Source organism: Schistocerca gregaria, chromosome 1, assembly GCF_023897955.1.
Source record: "Schistocerca gregaria isolate iqSchGreg1 chromosome 1, iqSchGreg1.2, whole genome shotgun sequence".
NCBI lineage: Eukaryota > Metazoa > Arthropoda > Insecta > Orthoptera > Acrididae > Schistocerca > Schistocerca gregaria.
In genome coordinates this window covers 700,803,852-700,823,590 of record NC_064920.1, presented here as the reverse complement: position 1 = coordinate 700,823,590, position 19,739 = coordinate 700,803,852, and positions in this window count along the sequence as shown.

The window sequence follows — 19,739 nt, the reverse complement described above, 5'->3', positions numbered from 1 at the left end:
CTCGTTGTTATATTTTCTCCTTTCATCAATTAAATTGAATATCTCTTGTGTTATCCAAGGATTTGCCGGCCGCGGTGGTCTCGCGGTTCTAGGCGCGCAGTCCGGAATCTTGCGACTGCTACGGTCGCAGGTTCGAATCCTGCCTCGGTCATGGATGTGCGTGATGTCCTTAGGTTAGTTAGGTTTAAGTAGTTCTAAGTTCTAGGGGACTGATGACCACAGCAGTTGAGTCCCATAGTGCTCAGAGCCATTTGAACCATTTTATCCAAGGATTTCTAGTAGCCCTTGTCTTTATACTTACTTGATCCTTTACTACCTTCACTATTTTATCTCTCAAAGATATCCATTCTTCTTCTACTGTATTCCTTTCCCTTGTTCTTGTCAATCGTTCCCCAGTGCTCAGTCTGAAACTCTCAACAACTCTGCTTCTTTCAATTTATCCGAGTCGCGCCCCTTTAAATTCCTACATTTTTACAATTTCTTCAGTTTTAACATGAAGTTCATAACCAACAAATTCTCGTCAGAGTCCACATCTGGTCTTGGAAATGTCTTACATTTTAAAATCTAGGTCAGAAATTTTTGTCTGACTATAATATGATCAATCAGAAACCTTTCAGTGTCACTAGGTGTCTTCCACGTACACAATCTTCTTTCATGATTCTTAAACCAATAGTTAATGATGATTAAATTTTGCTCTGTGCAAAATTCTACCAGGCTTCTTCCTCTTTCATCCCCTTCCCCCAATCCACATCCACCTATTATTGTGCCTTCTCTTCCTCCTATCGAATTTCAGTCCCCCTTGACTATTAAATTTTCGTCTCCCTCAACTATCTGAACAATTTGTTTTATCTCATCATATATTTCTTCACCCTCTTCGTCATCTGCTGAGCTAGATATCACATAAACTTGTACTACTGTATTGGGTGTGGGCTTCGTGTCTATGTTGGCTACAATAATGCGTTCAAAATGCTCTTCATAGCAGCTTATCCGCGTTATATTTCGTTATTCATTATTAAATGTACTGCTGGATTGCCCCTGTTTGATTTTGTATTTATAACCGTGTATTGAAATGTTCAAATGTGTGTGAATTCTTAAGGGACCAAACTGCTGAAGACATCGGTCCGTAGACTTACACACTACTTAAACTAACTTAACGCTCACACCCATGCCTGTGTATTGAAATGACCAGAAGTTCCTCCTGCCACAGAACTTCACTAATTCCCACTACATCTAACTTTAGCCTATCCATTTCCCTTTTTAAATTTACGTGGTGTCAGCCCTCTCGAACTCTTACGGATTTTTAGACAGCCCTGCAGCATTCATGGTGTCAGTTCCCTCCAGCACTACTTCAGACATTAGTTGAGTCCATGCCACGTCGTGTTGCAGCACTTATGCATGCTCACGGGACCCATACGCGATATTAGAAAGGTGTACCAGTTTCTTTGGCTCTTCAGTGAATTACAATTCAGGCACTAAACACCCAGTAACTGTGAACTGTAAAATTGCGGAGTATGACACCAAGTACTAACAGAATTTCATACTGTAATTTATATACAAAATTTCTGAATTTACTTCATAAGCGTAATATTTGTTTCCTTTTATGTTCTAGTTTATTGGTATTTTATTTATTTTCACGTCTAGCACACAGTCAGGTGATATTAAAGTAATATTAGAGTAATATCTCAAGTTATTATTCCCACATATTAAATACATCTGCAAAAGTTGTTAAATAGTCTACGTATAAAGGATAATGTAAACGTAAAACGTATGTGTTAGAGATAGAGTGGCATTGATCAAAAGACAAAACAGGTTGTGTGCAGTAATTGTTGTTATTCGACTGTAATTTGGCGAAACAAATCAATGTCGTATTACGTATAAAAGAACTTCTAACTTTAAAGCGTGCATGTGAGTGTGTGTATTTGTGTATGTGTCTGTGTGTGCGCGCGCGCGCGCGCGCGTGTGTGTGTGTGTGTGTGTGTGTGTGTGTGTGTGTGTGTGTGTGTGCGTGTGTGTGTGTGCGCGCACACACACGCATAAATGCGTTGTATTTTACCATGGAGTAACTTGCAAATAATAACAACTGTAGGTGAATTTAAATGACGACACAGTGCATAAATGTAGCCACCACATCAATACTCCCAAACTCAAGTGTTGCAGTGATGGGCTATGCGACTGGTCCCGGCGGAGGTTCGAGTCCTCCCTCGGGCATGGGTGTGTGTGTTTGTCCTTAGGATAATTTAGGTTAAGTAGTGTGTAAGCTTAGGGACTGATGACAGTAGCAGTTAAGTCCCATAAGGTTTCACACACATTTGGACATTTGAACCAAACTCAAGTTTGTTTTGCACATTAATACTTCATCCTTCATTACAATAAACACTCGACGAATACCAGAAGTGCAGTCTGAATAAGATTTAGCAAAATGCCACATTACTAATCGCTTAAAATTTAAACTAAGCTTAGAAACGTATAATTTATTTACGTTATCTGAATGGTCGTCCGGCGATTAGTTGAATGTTTAACATGTGTTATAGGTAAAAGAAATCCATATAGCATAAATGACCGTTTTGTGGCTGATATCGTGACTATAAAAACATAGTTTTCCAATAATGGATTTTCACTGTGCAATAAGATGTCGCTGATATGAAACATGCAGGGAGATGAACACTGTGTGACGTACCAGCATTCAAATCCAGGATGTTTGCCATTTACAGACATGTGCTCTACCAACTGAATTACCCGAGTATGACTCATGACCTGTCCTCACAGCTGTACTTCCACCAGTACCTCATCTCCTACCTTCCAAACTTTCCAGAAGTTCTCCTGCGTAATTTGCGGCACTAGCACTTGTGGAAGAAAAGGGTATGTCAGGAAGTTTCACATCAGAGCAGACACCACTTCAGAGTGAAAATTCATTCTGTAAACAATCTCGTAGGCGGTGTCTGTGCCATGTCTGCGCAAGTGCTTTCATCCAGGAGTGCAACCCCCAAAAATTTCGCAGGAGTGCTGTGAAATTCGGAAATAGGAGAGCAGGTACTGACGGAAGTACAGATATGAAGGCGGATCGTGAGTCGTGCTTGGGTAGCTCAGTTGGATGTCGGCACGGTAGCTTAACGTGTACGGTCACAGGACTGCGTGCTCTGTACTAAAAAAAAAACTGAGTCAAGAAATCAACGATCAACTTGAACGGATATCTTGTGCCGTCCGCCCAGACCAAACGCATCGAACTATATCGAACAAAAAAAAAAATAGTTGGAAGAGCATTTTCCCGCAAAAGGCAAAGACCTTGGGTTCGAGTCTTGGTCTGACACACTGTTTTAGTCTCCCAGGAAGTTTCTTAGTTCTTTAATTCTTCTGTCAAAAAAAAGGAATCTCTTTCTATTTGCGGTTAATAAGATCTCCAACAACAAAGAGGTTCGTTGTCTGTCTGTGTGCTGTGCACTGGTGTTCAGAAGCCAGTGTTCACATAGCAGCTTCCACTTTTTCATTTTGTGAGACTGATTATTAGTATCACCTTCAGCGTCGTGTAAAACACATCAGAACTAGGTTTGTTTTATTATTTATCAATTAAAGATGCATATGGGCTGTACCTGTTGTATGCAGATGTAGGAAGAATTTGCCACTGTCTGTGAACAGCTGGAAGCTATGTTGGCCACGGTCGACAGGCTTCAGGCTGCAGCCCTGGGCTGCGATGGCGTTGGGGCAAATGACGCGAATGCATTGGCACCTCTAGAGCCTATATCTTGGATCCCTGAAGTTGCTACGCCTCCCGAATCGCACGTCACGTCCGTCGACACTTACCTGATAGTGTCTGGCAAACGGTGGCAGAGTGGCGAATCTCTGAGCAGAAAGCGAAAGTAGGTACTGGCCGAAAGGCTGTTCCCTTACGTTACGTTTCAAGGACTGCCCGCTGCTGAAAGCATATCCGAAGCAACACGGGATACCTCGCCTGTTGGGAACGGGGCCGATGTTCCTAAGAGGTTTGAACAAATGTAGAGGCTAGAACTGCATTTCCTTAGGAACGAACGATAGAGCCACTCGGGGAAATAGCGGGCGGTCTGGGAAGAAGGCCAATGTCCACTGTGTGTGCTTGCTGTGGGTCTCGTCCGAGATGTGGAGGAAGCTGTGGAATTAGCGGCTGCGTGAATTGGATGCACCAGGCTGCATGGGTTCAGAGGTTATCCTCAGTTCTTGCAGGCAGTTGGCTGGCTCGGTGAAAACAGCTAGCCTGATTCGCGAGGTGGAAGCAGAGCTATCATATTGTAGCATTGTTCCCAGAACCGACGTGGTCCATCAGTTTGCAGCCGAGTGGAAGGATGAAACCAGAGGCTCAGACAATTCCGTGACAATGTTGGAAGCGGATGTGCTATCGGGTGGAGAAATGTAGACCCTCTTAATAGATCAGACGTGCACTACACGCAGAAAGTTACTACTAGTGTGCCGAGTACGTGGGGCGTGCGCTTGTTGGTCTTTACGGATAGAGAAATCCCTCCACAGGTCCGATAAGATTCCTTCTGAGCACAGACAGAGTAGCGTCCGGAACAACAGATCAGAGAAAGAAAATTAAATCACAGTATTAATTAAATTCAGGAGTCTCTATGGAAAGGTCCTGGAACTAGTCTTGCTTATAATCGGTAACAGTGACCACATTGTACTAGCGATAGAAAGCTGGCTGAAATAGCAACGAAATTCTAAACTCCGACTGGAATGACTATTTCCAAGGTAGTTTGAACGCAGGTTCTGGATGCGTGCTCATAGCAATAAGAAATACAGTAATTGGTAGTGATATTGGCAGAGATTCAGAATTGCGAAATAATCCGGGCGGAGGTAAGTGTTCAAGTTGGCTCATCATGGTCATCAGATGCTTTTGTAGATCCCTGCCTCAGTAACAGTAGTGGCGGAGCAGTTATGGGGAAACTTGGAGAATATTTAGCGTAATTTTCACAGTCATGTTATAGCTTTAGGTGGAGGTTTTTACTTATCAGCTATCGACTGGCAGACGCCAATGATTAGGACAGGGGCCAGAGACAGAGAATCATGTGAAATTGTTCTGAGTGGCTTATCCGAAAATTACCTTGAGCGGTTAAGCAGAGAACCGACTCGTAAAGATAACATCTTTAACCTGCTGGTTAGATACAGACTCGATCTTTTCGAATGAGTTAGCGTATCACAGGGAATGAGTAATCACAAGACCGTTAAAGCATCACCGAATAGGTTCTAGGCGCTTCCGTCTGGAACCGTGCGACTGCTACGGTCGCAGGTTCGAATCCTGCCTTGGGCATGGATGTGTGTGATGTCCTTAGGTTAGTTAGGTTTAAGTAGTTCTAAGTTCTAGGAGACTGGTGACCTCAGATGTTAGGTCCCATAGTGCTCAGAGCCATTTGAACCATCACCGAATACGGCTGTAAATATGAATACAAAGAAAGGCCAGAAGGTCTTTCTGTTCAGCAAGAGTGACGAGAAACAGATTTCAGATTGCCTGAGCAATCATCTCGAAAATTTCATCTTCAGAACTGACTATTCTGAGCATCAGTGACCGTCAAGGGCATTGCGCAATACGCTTTAGAGTAGTACGTCCCTAGAATAATTGATAGGGATGAGAAAAAACCACAGTGGTTTGACAACCGTGTTAGGAAGATGCTATGAAAACAGAGAGACCTTCGCTGCAAATTTAAACGTAGCCAAAGCCTCACGGAGTAACAAAAACTTACCGAAGCCAAAATTAGCGTAAGGAGGATTATTAGATATGTCAACTTGACACAAATTCCTAAGAAGTTCTGATCGTATGTTAAATCTATAAACAGATCGAAGCCATTTGTCCATCTGCTCTGTGACCGTAATGGCACTGAAATAGAGAATGACACAGAAATGGACGCAATACTAAACGTCGTTTTTCAAAACAGTTTAGCAGAAGAAGATCACCCTGTAGTCCGTTCTTTAAAACGTCGCACGAACGACAAAATGACAGATGTCGAAACAAGTGACCGAGTGATGGAGAAGCAACTGAAATCACTCAGCAGAGGGAACGCCACCGGACCCGACGGATACTAATTCAATTCTACACAGAGTATGCGAAAGAACTTGCTCCTCTTCTGGAAACAGTGTAACGTAGAATTCTTAAAGAGCGGACAGTTCCTTATGATTGGAAAAAAAGTACAGGTCATTCTCGTTTCCAAGAAAGATCGTCGAAAAGGTACACAAAACTGTAGGACTTGGCCACTGATGTCAGAATGTTGAAAAATTTTAGAAAGTGTTTTATGCTCGCGTATAATGACATTTTTGGACACCGGAAATTTCTTCTGTAGGAGCCGATGTCGGTTCCGAAAACAACGGTCGTATGAAACGCAGCTCGCTCTGGTCGTCCAAGAGACCCAGAAAGCAGTAGTTACAGCCTCCCAGATAGATGCCGTGTTACTTGAACTCTGGAAGGCATTCCATACATTTCCGCATTAAAGTCTAATGAACAAAACACCAGCGTACGGAATATCAGACCAACTGTATGATTGGATCGAAGAGTTTCTAGCAATCTGAACACAGCACGTCATTCTGAACGGAGAGAAGTCTTCAGACGAAAAGTAGATTCGAGCGTGTGCCCCAGCAGAGTCTTACAGGACCGTTACTTTTCAGAATATAGATTAATGGTCGAGGAGAAAACGTCGGGAGCTACATGGGGCTTTTCGCGGACGATGCTGTCGTATACGGAGATGTTGCGACGTTAGAAAATTGTAGCGAAATATGTGAAGGAACGACGCTTGGTGCAGGGAGTAGCAATTGGCCCTCAACATAAATAATTATAACGGGTTGAGGATACATAGGCAGAAAGACCCTTTATTTTATGATTACACAGTTGCAGAAAAATCCCCAGAAGCAGTTAAAAACTATACTCCGCCCAAACAGGCCATGAAGACCCAACGGCACCGACCGGCCGCCGTGTCATCCTCAGACAACAGTCGTTAGTATTATCCTCAGTCAACAGTCGTCAGTGGATGTGGATATGGAGGGGCATGTGTCAGCACACCGTTCTCCCGGCCGTAAGTCAGTTTACGAGACCGGACCCGTTACTTCTCTATCAAGTAGCTCCTCAGTTTGCCTCACAAGGGCCGAGTGCGCTCGATAGACCGGATGGTCACCCATCCAAGTACTAGCCCAGCCCGGCAGCGCTTAACTTCGGTGATACTTCCTTGAAATACGTAGGAGTATGCGTACGGAGCGATCTGAGATAGAACGAACACACAAAATTAATTGCGAGTAGGGCAGATGCTAGACTGAGATTCATTGGAAGGCCGCGCGGGATTAGCCGAACGTTCTTAGGCGCTGCAGTCATGGACTGTGCGGCTGGTCCCGGTGGAGGTTCGAGTCCTCCCTCGGGCATGAGTGTGTATGTCTGTCCTTAGGATAATTTAGCTTAAGTAGAGTGTAAGCTTAGGGACCGATGGCCTTGGCAGTTAAGTCCCACAAGATTTCACACACATTTTAACATTTTTTTTTTTTCATTGGATTAATCCTCAGGAAATGTAATCCATTAAGAAAGGACGTAGCTCACGAAACACTCGTTCGACCAACAGAATATTTCTCGTCAGCATGGAAAACATACCACATAGGACATAGAGGAAACAGAGGTGATCCAAAGAAGAGTAGAGCGTTTCGTTACAGGTTCATTGAGTAAACGCGAAAGCGTCACGGAGATGCACAGCGAACTCATGTGGCAAACGCTGCAACAGGGGCGTTCTGCATCGCGGTATGGTCTTCTATTAAAGTTCCAAGAGCGTACGTTCCTGGAAGATTCAACTAATATATTGCTTCCTCCTACTGTATCTTGCGAAATCATCAAGGAGATAAAATTGGAGACACCCCAGCCCACACAGAGGGCCCCCAGGAATCGTTCATCTCGGGAACCATACGCGACTGGAACAGGAAAAGCGGGAAGTGACACTGCTATGCCAAATACCCTCCGCCACATATCGTAAGGTGGGTTGTGGAGTATAGATGTGGACGTAGATAGCAAATTACAATCTTCAGTTCTTAATTATTCATTTTGACGGCCCTGTCACTTCAATGCATATCGTCTCAGAGGTATTTGCAGACACTGCCGTGGACGGCTTCTTTTCCTGGGAGCGACAGTGGTTCTCACAGTCACACAGATGCTGGTATCGCACCCGCCCACTGCTTACCTAACGCACTCTGATAACCCAGCAGACGCACACAATGCTCTCAGCACTTCATCTTATCAGACACACCTAAGATCCCGCCTCTCAAATTTGAAAGTTTCGTAAGCTGGAAAAAACGCAGTGATAGCAGCCACTCACAGATAACACGCGGCAGCACCTTCTGGCATTTACATTATTAGTGGTATAACAGTGCCGAAATTCCATCTGTGATGCTTGTTAACCTTTCCTATAGCTGCTAAACGCTTTCCTATAGTTACTAAACACTTTTCCCATGAAGTGCTAGAAATGAGTTCTGTAATGTTAGTAGGCACTGGTGCCATCCAGAACCAAAAATAAGAAAGGTAGACACCCAACTAAAAGTGACGATCGTGGAGGACTCCGCCAACGAACAATGAAGGCGTGTAGGCGAGCATTCTCCAAACCTGATACCGAACCAAGACTGATCCATTTCATCGTCTCCCTAAATACTTTCTGTACTGATTGCCACCATCGAAATGAGCACCTGTTTTCTTCATAACACTCTTTAGAAATAGTATTTCGCACTCAGATCAACGTTTAGACAGCGTGCTGTGGATTAACAGTGAACGCGAAACATTTGTTACGACTGAAAGCGCTGAATCATTGACATGTAAGGTAGCCTGCTGCTAATGGAGAGCAAACACAACCATCAGCTTAATGTGAACCGTCGGTATCGGATAACAGCTTCTCATCCCAGGGAGTAGAATGAAATTTCCACTCCGCGCTGTTACGAAACTTCCTAGCAGATTCAAAGTGTGTGCTGAACCAAGACTCGAACCCGGAACTTTGCCTTTTGACTGAGGTGTCCCGTATTCCACAATATTTGTTGTTTACTTACTTAGAAATAGCGAAAATATAATAAAGATTTAACATATTGCAGTTTACCGTATGTTTAAGACGTTTCTCAAATCAGTTACTTCGAATGCGAGGTGCTTTCTATGCCCAAATTACTCACTCAGACAGCGTTTTTGTTCCAAAAATTAATATTAGAGGTGCACACCAGGCATGACCACAATCCCCCGTCACAGTTTTGCTCCTGCCAGTAACTTCCTCCTTAAGATGGACTGACTAACAAAAAGAAAAGATCAAAACTCCTTGTCAGCTACTGATTTCTTTTGCGTTGCTGAATCAGAGTTTTGTTGTTTGGATTTTCTGTTTCATATTATGATCCCATACTTTTCCTTGTTGTACGTATCATTCACAAGGCAAAGCTATTATCATATTCACCATTAGGATTAAAATGTTTTAACAGGGCAACGCCGACAATTCCGGTATCTTAAGACTGCAACAAATTGGAAAACATATCAAATAAATAGTTTTAGCGAGCACGACGGACATAAACTCCTCTCATTTAATACCGTGTAAAATTATTTCTCTGCTAACATTCAGAATACAGCGAAATAGTTAATTTATTTGGTCCTGTGTGTCCCTTTAAAAAAATAAGCGCTGTTGAATTGGTATTCCTGACTTATCTGAGCTATCAATTTTACTACATCAGCGCAAACAAAGCCAATTTGCGGCAACCACATATGTTAAGAAAGGTAATGATTATACAAAACGAGACCATACGTTGCTTTATTGATTCGTCATAAGGCTGTCTAAGATATATTGATATACTCGCTGCAAATCTAAGTATATTATTAACTACCTGTTCACTATCAAGCTTTGATGTGACTCTGTCTAGTTAAATGGAAAAGAAAGAAAAGAGAAAGCACACGTTTCCAGTATGTACGGGAATTGTTTTTTTTAAACTGATTCTTATTTTTTATTTTATTTCTACGTTAACATTATCAATGGCTACTATTGACACAATTTATTATTATGTACAAAATATAAATCATTGAATGCCATCATGATTATTGAATATGCAGCATCTGCTTTGAATTTCCATATAACAGTAGTAAACAGAATTCAAATTGAATGCCCTCTCTGTATCCGTCCTCTCACTGTTCGTCACATCCTCTCCCCCTTACCATCCATCTTCTCAACCCCTCTCTCTCCGTCTCCTCCTGCCCCCCTCCCTCCCCCTCTCCTTCACCCCTCCTGCTCCCCCATTTTATGTCCATCTGCTCCTCCCCCCTTTCTCTCCATCTCCTCCCGCCCTCTATCTCTGTACATCCTCTCCACTCCCCCCTCCCCCTCTCTCTTTCGATGATCTCCTCCTCCCTTTTTATGCCCATCTTCTCCTCCCCCTCTCTCTCCATCTCCTTCCCCCCTTTTATGTCTCTTCGACTTTTATCAAGCATTCCCGCGCAACGTTGTGTCAAAGCTTCGAAGCAATCGGTGTAGGACTTCCAGGGATTCAAGAAAAAAATGGTTCAAATGGTTCTAAGCACTATGAGACTTCACATCTGAGGTCATTAGTCCCCTACACTTAGAACTAATTAAACTTAACTAATTAAAGGACATCATACATATCCATGCCCGAGGCAGGATTCCAACCTGCGACCGTTGCAGCAGCACCTTTCCGGACTGAAGCACCTAGAACCGCTCGGTCACAGCGGCCAGCGGGATTCAAGATTTTGAACAAACTAACGTTTATATTTTTGTACAGGTTTCTTCTATAATTATTATGAATAGATTTATAAATTATATGTGGCGCTTCAGTAGATGTACAAAAACACGAGCGGTCCAGAGTACAACGTTGTGTCAACATTTCAAAGCAATCGGTGAAGAACTTTCGGAGCTATACGATTTTGAACAAACGAACATTTAGATTTTTATTTATACCGATTTGTCCGTCTCAAATATCATTCTTGTTTCCACTTTCTCATTATTCGTTGTAAATATACATCCCCAAGTTACAATGTAAGCACGACGAATTTTCGAACCTGACACTCGGAAAATTCAAGTCACACGGCCAGTGCAACCACGTGAGCAATGCAAGTCACTGCAGCCCAGTGTCCATAGCAACAAGGGGGCCAGCCGAGGTAAGAAGATGAGCTGCAGAGGTGGCGAGAAACAGCACTGCGGTCGACTGGAAGTTCAGGGAAAAGGCAGGGGCAGCCTCTGCTGCAGCTAGCCAGCGCCGTGTGCAAACGCTGGAACGAATATTCTGAAAGTGTCGCAGTTACACTTAACGGTCAGTGCTGAAAATGACCAAACTGAAAAAAAACTACTTAGGTTTCACAGGTTCAAATTTTAGAACGCATACCATAATTTTATTGGAAGTGGTTGGTGCGGAGCGGCGGACGGAGGAGGGGGGGGGGGGGGGGAAGGGGGGGGGGGATTTGGGAGGCTGTGGTCTTGCAGTCGACAGCTACCAGCTGCCAGTTCCCGAATCCTGCTGCTGAAAATAGGTACACCAACCACGATAACCAAACTACAGCGTGTCTCAAGTGGTCCAATCCATTCAGGAATACTCTTTCTTATAACTGGCGAGATGGGTTGTTGGTCTTCTAACAAACGACCCTCTCGTTAGTAACTGATAATGTAAGACGTTTATTTGATCAGATGACGCCCTGTCACCAACATTCCATACTGGGCCTGAAAATGAGAAGCCGACAGAAGTACTCAACAGCTTTTTATCAAGCTATGTAACAAGATTTCGTCTTATCTGATGTTCAGCCTAGTCTTTTGCAGTCGTCATTCGCGACGTCCTTGTCGTCGACCCAATGATTACTTGCTGCAAAAGATTTGAGTGGTATGTTGATTGCACTATTCATTACTAAACTAGTTCCCCTACGTCGCCCATTACTTCAGTATGATATTCTACTTAGAAGGAATCTTCCAATTTCATATAATTATAACACTGTCAACTTCGGCGAGTTCCCAAATTTCACAAAGCTGATCACTTAAACATACATTCGTCCTACCCCTACAGATTCAGACCACGGTTGCCCATTTCAAAAACCCATGGTGAGAGCTTTGAGCGTATGAGAAATTACAGTTTTTTGATAATCGGTACGTTATTACTGTTGTTGTTGTTTCGTCAGTATGGTCTGGTTAAGTAATTACTTATACATTCCATGTCTGACAAAAGTCCATACAAAGACCATAAAAAATAAAAAACTGGTGACCGCATTCAGCTGGCACCAATACCAATATCGAATTTTAACTATTTCGTATTACATACAGTAACCATTTTGAAATATGAAGAAAACTGCAGGACAGTTGCTAAATACATAGTCTTTTATTGGGTACACGGCTGTTTTCGGAATAGTTACAGTTCCATCATCCGGTATAAAAAATGATGTAAGTTAATCGTCTAAGATCATCCTCATCCCAGTGCCGTCATGAAAAGAAAGGTTTCGTGTCAAAAGAGTAAAAGCCAAAAAATTTCCATAACAGCTGCTCCCCCGTGCTACGTGACCGGGAACACAAACAGGAAGACTATGTAATATTAATTTTACTCTCTACCCTTTAGGCATGGAAACGTTTGTTTCATGAGAGCATTGGGGTGAGGATGATCTGAGATGATTGACTGATTTTATTTTTTACACCAGATACTGGAACACTAACCGTTCTGAAAACGGTCGTGTGCCCATTAAAAGACTGTGGATTAAGCAACTGTCCTGCGGTTTTCTTTATTTTTCAAAATGGACTTGTACAGTTGCGGCTGCCTCATAAGAAGAACTCTTTTATATAGTAACCGTTCCTAACTATTTCCATTACACAGAAAACCTATAGAAATAACATTAATTTCGATGCATTTACCAACACATAGTGATTTAAAATACGTCAAAAATTTCTAATGGAGAGACAGTTTTGCAGTAACACAAAAATTTAAATATGAAATACTGATAAAATGAGATTAAGAAAGAAGATAATTACCTGCATTCTAAGATTCAAATGACATGGAAAACGTGATTTTGCTGTATCAGAAGTATATTCAAAAAGTTTTGGTTGATGTATTACATGGGTACTGCGAATAACGCAATCGCAATTTCAATAAACCATATTACATTATTATTTCATTATAATTCCTTTATCAGCCGATAATCTGTGTGTGAGTAATTGTAAGAAAAATTAGTGAAGACTATCGCAATACTAAGAAATCTAATAAACAAGAGCACAATAAAAGTGACATTTTGTAATAAACATCGCGAATGTACTTGGAAACACGTTTTATGTCAACATAACTGCAGCATAATGTTTAGTTCCATTTCAGTCTCCATCACAGTCACGGACAGCACAATAAGCGAAACGCTCGAAAACCCATTACTGCAATCACATCGGATACATGTTGGTAGGTGAGAAACCGTTTGTTGGGTTCTCACTAAGGGGCTTTTAGAGCAGACGCATTTCCAGTTAATGAGTCTTCGCAAATGCACTGAATATTCGTAGCATAGATATGCCTAGATATGCCTAGGTGGGGTGGCTAGCGTGCCTCACCGATACAGATGGCCATATTGCAAGTGCAACGACAATGGAGGAGGAGCTGTGGAGAGGCCAGACAAAGGTGTGGTTCGCAAGAGGGGCAGCACATTTTACAGTTGTTGCAGCGGCATCAGTCTGAATTGTTGACTGACCTGGCCTTGTAACATAAGCCGAAACGACCAATCTGTGCCGCTACTGCAAACGGCTGATAGAAACGGGATACTGTAGCTGTTACATTTCTCGAGGACATGTAGCTCTACTGCATGATGACGTCCTCTTGAGTAAAATATTCCGGAGGTAAAATAGTCTGTCATTCGGATCTCCGGGCAGGGACTACTCAGGACGATGACGTCATCAGAGAAAACAAAACTGGCATCCTACGGATATGAGTGTGGCATGTTACATCGCTTATTCGGGTAGCTAGAACAGAAAGTTTGGAAAGTTTGAAAAGGGAAATGGATACGTCGAAGTTGGATACGGTGGGGATTAGTGAAGTCCTGTGGCAGGATGAACAGTACTTCTGGTCAGGTGAGAACAGAGTTACAAATACAAAATCAAATAGAGGCAATAGATATGTAGGCCTCGTAACAAATAAGAAAATAGCAATGTGGGTACGCTATTATGAGCAGCCGAGTGATCGCATTATCGTAGCCAATAGAATACTCATCAGCGTGGTACAAATTTATATCCAAAATGAACTCCACAGATGTTGAAGCGGTTGAAACAATACATGACTAGATAAAAGAAATTATTTAGTTAGTAAGTAGTTGGAAGAGGAGGAGAAGGGAAAACAATAGGACTGGAAGAAAGGAATGAAAAGGGAAGTCGCCTTGTAGAATTTTGCACACAGTATAATTTACTCGTCAATAACACTTGGTTTAAGAATCACATAACTAGTTCTTTTACGTGGGAGAGACCTGAAGATACAGGAAGGTTTCAGACTGATTATATAATGGTAAGACAGAGATTTTGGAACGATATTTTAAACTGTAACACATTTCCAGGGGAAGAAGTGGACTCTGACTATTATTTATTGGTTATGAACATAAATTAAAACTGAAGAATTTTCAGAAAAAAGGTAAAAAATTAAGGAGATGAGAACCGGATAAGTTGAAAGAATCAGAAGTTGTTGATAGTTTCAAAGGGAGCACCAGGCAACGAATGACTAGAACAGGGGAAAGGAATACAGGAGAACATGAATGGATAGCTCTTAGAGGTGAAACAATGAAGGCAGCAAAGGATAAAATAAGTAAAAAGATGTGGCCTAGAAGAAATACTTGGAAATCACAAGAAGTATTGATTATAACTGATGAAAGGAGAAAATTTAAAAATACAGCAAATGAAGCAAACGAAAGGGAATACAAACGCCTAAAAAATGAGCTGGCAGATTGTGAAAAACGGCTAAGCAAGAGAGGCTAGAGAACAAACGTGTTGTTGTTGTTGTGGTCTTCAGTCCTGAGACTAGTTTGATGCAGCTCTCCATGCTGCTCTATCCTGTGCAAGCTTCTTCATCTCCCAGTACCTACTGCAAACTACATCCTTCTGAATCTGCTTCTCTTGGTCTCCCTCTGCGATTTTTGCCCTCCACACTGCCCTCCAATGCTAAATTGGTGATCCCTTGATGCCTCAGAACATGTCCTACCGATCCATCCCTTCTTCTTGTCAAGTTGTGCCACAAACGTCTCTTCTCCCCAATCCTATTCAATACTTCCTCATTAGTTATGTGATCTACCCATCTAATCTTCAGCATTCTTCTGTAGCACCACATTTCGAAAGCTTCTATTCTCTTCTTGTCCAAACTATTTATCGTCCATGTTTCACTTCCGTACATGGTTACACTCCATACAAATACTTTCAGAAACGACTTCCTGACACTTAAATCTATACTCGATGTTAACAAATTTCTCTTCTTCAGAAATGCTTTCCTTGCCATTGCCAGTCTACATTTTATATCCTCTCTACTTCGACCATCATCAGTTATTTTGCTCCCCAAATAGCAAAACTCCTTTACTACTTTAAGTGTCTCATTTCCTAATCTAATTCCCTCAGCATCACCCGACTTTATTCGACTACATTCCATGATCCTCGTTTTGCTTTTCTTGATGTTCATCTTATATCCTCCTTTCAAGACACTATCCATTCCGTTTAACTGCTCTTCCAAGTCCTTTGCTGTCTCTGACAGAATTACGATGTCATCGGCGAACCTCAAAGTTTTTATTTCTTCTCCATGGATTTTAATACCTACTCCAAATTTTTCTTTTGTTTCCTTTACTGCAGATTGAATAACATCGGGGAGAGACTACAACCCTGTCTCACTACCTTCCCAACCACTGCTTCCCTTTCGTGTCCCTCGACTCTTATAACTGCCATCTGGTTTCGGTACACATTGTAAATAGCCTTTCGCTCCCTGTATTTTACCCCTGCCACCTTTAGAATTTGAAAGAGAGTATTCCAGTCAACATTGTCAAAAGCTTTCTCTAAGTCTACAAATGCTAGAAACGTAGGTTTGCCCTTCCTTAATCTTTCTTCTAAGATAAGTCGTAAGGTCAGTATTGCCTCACGTGTTCCAGTGTTTCTACGGAATCCAAACTGATCTTCCCCGAGGTCGGCTTCTACTAGTTTTTCCATTCGTCTGTAAAGAATTCGTGTTAGTATTTTGCAGCTGTGGCTTATTAAACTGATTGTTCGGTAATTTTCACATCTGTCAGCACCTGCTTTCTTTGGGATTGGAATTATTATATTCTTCTCGAAGGCAATACAAACATGTATAACAAGGAGAAAGATGGATATCCCATACAGTAAAATTAAATCGATCTTTGGACAAAAGAGATGAAAAACCAGTACTAAGCAAAGAAGGGAAATCTGATAGATGAAATGTATAGTGGGGCACTACAAGGGAAATAATGCTACAGAAATTAAGACCAACTAGATGAGGAGTAGATGACAAATACAATACTGCGACAAGAATTTGACAGAACACTGAAAGACCTAAGTCGAAACAAAGCCCCAGAAGTAGATACATTCCTTCAGAACTGTAAGTATCCTTGGGAGAGCTAGCCAAGACTAAATTATTTCAACTAGTGTGTAAAATATATGAGACAGGGGAAAGACTCCCAGACATCAAGAAGAATGTAACGATTCCGGCTCCACAGAAAACTGGATATGACAGATGAGAATATTACTTAACTAGCTGGAACCATTGCCTAAATATCAGCATTTGAATCGTATTTGCAAAATACTTACATAAAAATGGAAATACTGGTAGCTGCCGACCTTGTGGAAGTTCGGGTTGGTTCCGAAGAAATGTTGGAATACACAAGGCAATAATGACCGTACCATTTATCTTGGAAGAGAGGTTAAGGAGAGGCAAACCTACGTTTATAGCATTGGAAGATTTGGAGAAAGCCTTTCAAAATGTTCAAATTTCTGAGGGTAATGGATAAAACACGGGAGAGAAAGGTTATCTATGATTTCTACAGAAACCAGACGACAATTATAAGAGTCGAAGGACATGAAAGGGAAACAGTGGTTGAGCAGACAGTGTGACAGAGTCGTGGAATTTCTTCAAAGTTATTCAACTGCACATTCAGCAAGATGTCAAAGAAAACAAGGAGAAATTTGGAAAGGGAATTAAAATTCGGAGAGAAGTAATAAAAACTTTGTAGTTTGCTTATGGCACTGTAATTCTGACAGACAGCAAATGGCTTGGAGCCGGCCGGTGTGGCCGAGAGGTTCTAGGCGCTTCAGTGTGTAACCCCGCGGCCGCTACGGTCACAGGTTCTAATCCTGCCTCGGGCATGGATGTGTGTGATGTCCTTAGGTTAGTTAGGTTTAAGTAGTTCTAAGTTCTAGGGGACTGATGACCTCAGATGTTAAATCTCATAGTGCTCAGAGCCATTTGAACCATTTGAATGGCTTGGAAGAGCAGGTGGACGGAATGTGTAGCGTCTTGTAAAGGAGATACAACTTGAACATTACCAAAAGCAAAACAATGGTAATGGAATGAAGTCGAATTCAATCAGGCGAAGCTGTCGCAATGGGATTAGTAAATGAGGCACTAAAAGAAGTAGATGAGTTTTTATATTTCGACAGTAAAATAACGTATGATGGTCGAAGCACAGAGCATATAGAATGTACAAATGTAATGGTTAAAAAAACGTTTCCGAAGAAGAGAAATTTGTTAACATCTAATACAAATTTAAGTGTTTTCTGAAGGCATTGTCTGGAGTGTAGCTCTGTACACAAACAAACGTTAACGATAAGCAGTTCACTCAAGAAGTGAATATAAGATTTTGAAACGTAGTGCCACAGAAAAATGCTGAAGATTAGATGGGCAGACCGCCTAGGTAATGAGAAGTTCCTGAAGAAAATTAGGATGAAAAGAAATTTTTGCCGTAACTTGAATAAAAGAAGGGTGTATTGGAAGGAGGGGTGAAGGATCTAATAGCAGGTGGAGATGAAGAAACATTGCAAGAAATCAGGTTCAAATGGATGTGAGTTGTTGTTGTGACCTCGAAAGCTGCAGAGGCTGGCACAATATAGAGTGGAGTAGCAAACTGCATCAGTGCAGTCCTCACACTGAAGACCACAGCAACTAACGCCAACTGGCGATGTTTTTGTATGTTGTACGAGAAGATTCTAGGGAAGACATTGCAGAAAACTTCATTGTTTGTGTTTCTCTATCACCAGGGTGTAACTAGGAAGAAGGTCGCTTAAAAGGAGTGTGATCATTAAATATTTGTTTTTTAAAAAAAAGGTTGTATGGCATTGTTAGCTGTGAGACACGAAGAGTATGTTCGGAAGTCAGATTTGAAAGGTTCGTCTGTCCTTCGCTCACAATGCTACCTTTCCTTCGGAAGTGCGGTAGTTGTGTTTTTAAGATGACTGTAAAAGGTGTGTGTGAGTATTGGGACAACACCGATTGTGGGACAAAGTACGGTTATCCAAGATGTCGGAACTGACGTCACAGACACACCCAAAGTGATGTCAATCACGATGGCGGATTTTGACAGGAATTTTTAATTTTGGCGGGAAGAAGGTCAATTGGGCTACCTCCACTAACCTAACCCCCCTCACCCCCAGGAAATAGCGAGAAGTTCAAATTACAACATGATAATGCGTAGCATCTAAGAAAATTGCGGGAAGATAAGTCACTTGAGGTTTCGCTGCTAATTTAAGAAAATCGCGCGAAGAAGGTCAATTGGGCTGCCCCCACTAACCTAAGTCAAATGACCGCCACTTCCTCCTACGAACTGGCGCCAAATTTGAATCCAGGCAATGCACAAAGCTCACTTGTGTTTTCGCTGCCAACCTAAGAAAATTGTTGCAAACGAAGCTGACCTCCACTAACCTTAGTCGCTTGACCGCCACTTCTTCCTAGGGGTTTCTGGTAAAAGAACTCTGCCCTGCACTAGGCTGATGGAAAGAGGAAGGGATGTACTTTATTTATTTTGGAGCAATTTATTTATGGACGGAGTATATTTAACTCATGAACAAGATCCTACACACACACACACACACACACACACACACACACACACACACACACACACACACTTGATAATTCTAAACAGTAAAAAATAACCCATATCACAGCGTACAGACATGCGAACCACTCGTAAATAATGCAATACGTTTACGACCGTAGAGCCAAATAACTCTTAAATAATAATAATAATAGACTCTTGCTAATCATCAATAGTCGAAATCATACACCATCATTTATTTAAATAATTAGAGGCACTGAGTCCAGAGCCCAACTGACTTAAATCCTGCCTCGGGCATGGATATGAGTGATATCCTTAGGTTAGTTAGGTTTAAGTAATTCTAAGTTCTAGGGGACTGATGACCTCAGATGTTAAGTCCCATAGTAATCAGAGGCATTTGAACCAACTGACTTAGTTCACGCTGTAGTGATGTCAGGGTATGATTCAAGTACCGTGATCTAAGTTGGCGCCACCTAGTGCGTTCACCACGAGCTCCAGACCCCAACTGTGTTAATACAGTTCGTTGTCACCAGAGGACGCCTCCGTGACACCAGCTGATGATGCAAGTATGGTTATCCCTGATGGCGGCAAACACTGTGTGCTCCACGACGTCTAGTACTCAGTACCACCAGCAGAGGACGCTGTCGTCATTTTTGTGACGTAAACCAAGATGGTGAGGGAAAATGGTGGGAAAACGACACAGCCTGCCTTGGGCTGCTGGAGAGAGTAAGGATGGGGCGCACTCTATTTA